This window comes from Ursus americanus, chromosome 17 (assembly GCF_024610735.1).
Source record: "Ursus americanus isolate L20-20 chromosome 17, mUrsAme1.1.p, whole genome shotgun sequence".
Lineage (NCBI taxonomy): Eukaryota > Metazoa > Chordata > Mammalia > Carnivora > Ursidae > Ursus > Ursus americanus.
The window spans coordinates 50,706,824-50,709,342 of NC_142143.1; the positions used below are offsets into that span (position 1 = coordinate 50,706,824).

At 45.2% G+C, this 2,519-nt stretch overlaps 1 pseudogene; it reads right to left on the reverse strand.

The window, feature by feature from the left end:
- Positions 1–1,577: 1,577 nt before the first annotated feature.
- Positions 1,578–2,142, reverse strand: LOC123787302 (Parkinson disease protein 7 homolog pseudogene; annotated as a pseudogene).
- Between the last annotated feature and the right edge of the window lie 377 nt (positions 2,143–2,519).

A 2,519-nucleotide genomic window follows, 5' to 3' on the forward strand; every position in this document is an offset into this window, starting at 1 on the left:
TGAAAAAGGTTGAAGTTTGGCACCAATTAATGTACTTCAAAGAAAATCTAAACTTATTACAGAGCTCCAGCAGAACCACCTAAAATTCATTCAACGATATGAACACACAAAAAATTTTTGACGGCTTCTGTCATATACAAAACGCAACATAGGCTCCACCCACTGGACACTCTATGTTACTGCAATGTCACCCTGAGACATGAGAAAAGTTCTCATTCATTCATTATATTCATTCGGAAATATTATTTACTGATTGTCTTCTATGTGCCAGGTACTCCTCTAGAGTCTTGAGATACAATAGTCAATACAAAAAACAAAAGTCTCTGTCTTCATGAAGGCTATATTTTAGTGAATAACATTTCCTACTTCGTCCACCACAATACACTACAGGCCAAATCTGTTTAATGGATACCCTGCATAAGGCTGAACCCTAAGACTTTAAAAACTTGATGAATAAAAGCCAAAAGAGCCTTTTAATTAAGAGTTGCCAAACGTTTTTGTTGTTCGGAAATAGAAACATTAATTCACCTCTAAGGCAAAGGGTTCTCTATGGCTACAAAAACACACACTCTGTGTATCCATGGTCCTCTTGCCTTCTTTTTACACAGTTTTATGAACTGACTACATATTCACCATTTTTAAGTTTTAGTTATTTCACTTTGCAAAAATGGTATCGTGCTGTATGTGATTGGGGGTGGCTTCTTTTTTCATTTCATATGACATTGTTAAATTTATCTATGGAGCACATGCACCATAGTTCATTTACCCACTCTTCCACAGACGAGCATTTAGGCCCTTTCAGGATTTTTCCACAGTAAATAGTAGTGCCATGAGCCTGCCATACACGTTCCCAGGTGTATGCATATTAGAGATTTTCTTAGCTGTATACCTAAAGTGGAATTGCTGGGTCATGGGGTATATAAATGTTCAACATTTGGGGACAATGACAAGCTCTTCTTTGGAGTGACAGCAATAAATAACACTCCCTCCAGAAATCTATAATGGATCGTTTGAAACTAAATCCTTGATAATTCCAGATTTTTTTTTTTTTTTTTTTGGCAGTTCAAAAGATACAAAATGGCGCCTCACTGTGGTCTTGATCCGCACCATGAATGATGCCAGATATTATGTCATGGTTTTATTGGCCACATAAATATGCTTTCTTTTTCCCACTGGTATTTTTTAATAGCACATTAACAATACACAATTAACAAGGGGAGAAAATCACAAGCTTCTTAACTCTTTGCTTTTATGCTTTTCCTCTTTGCTGTGTCAAATGGGTTCCCTGTTCGTTTATCTCAGCAGCTCTGTCAACAGGGAACATTTGCAATGAATTTGGTTTCGCGCACACACACAAAAGGGGAAACCAGAAATGCACAAGTTGCCATCAGTTGTTTGCTAAATGCCACTTACTGCACAGTCAGGGTCCAGGACCGCGAGGACACGCGTGCAGGCGGGCAACTCCGGGAGGCTGCCGCTTCCCAGCCAGACGGCACCAGGGCGGAGCTGAAAGCGACCCCGCTGCGAATGATTACAAACAGCCCCGTTTCTCGAATTCATCATCAAAGATTTGGGGCCTAGTCTTTAAGAACCGGCGGGCCCTTCCCTTGGTCAGCCGCGTCCTTGTGCTCGGCGCCTCACCAGTCCCAAGAGCAGACTCAAAGAGGAATGTTCCAGGCCCTCGGCTCCCGCGGATCGCGCCGTCCTTCCCCACACGCTTCTCGCCGGCGCTGTAACGACTTCCATCATTTTGTCTTTAGCAAGTCGGTGCATTATAACTTTGCCTCCAAAACCTATTTCAGGAGCCAAAAGAGCCGCGGGGCCTGTACAGAGCGCGGCTTCGAGGCCCTGCCTGATTTCTTGTTCCTTCAGTGTCTCCTTCACGGCAGCGGACTCAGATCCTGTGCGAGCTTGGGTCACCTCCCAGCAGAACACGACGTTGTACGGTCCCTCTTTTTTGGCCTCTTCCGGACCAGCACCTGGAAAGATGACAACACCTGGGCTGCACCGTACTGGGACTTTGGCAGCCAGACCCACAGTGGTGACTTCAACCCCAGCTCACCTCCGGACGTCTACAGGAATGACTGTCTCCATCCTCTCCGCTCCTTTGGCCAGGATCACCGGGATGGGCTTCGAAGCCATTTTTCTGTTGTATTTTTTTAAAGACTGTACCTCGACTGTCTGCCCTGAGACGCGACGCCTTGGCCCCTTCGCGCGAGGGGGACCCAACCACTGCTGGACTGAAGGGGGGACGCAGGTGAGCGCGCCCGCGGATCCCCCAGACTCGGTCCTCAGCTTTGCACCTGCATGAATACGCTCTTGGGTGCAATGTCTGTTTGCGTTTTCCTGCGTTCTTAGGTCACGTGTGCTTTTCTTTGTATTTGTAGGAGTTCCCAATGTACTCTTCTAATTCTTTATTTTAAAATAATTTAAACTTATAGAGAAGTTGAGAGAAAAATGCAAAGCATTTCCATACATACCTTCGCCCCCCCCCCCCCCATCGCTGTTAATCTTCTATC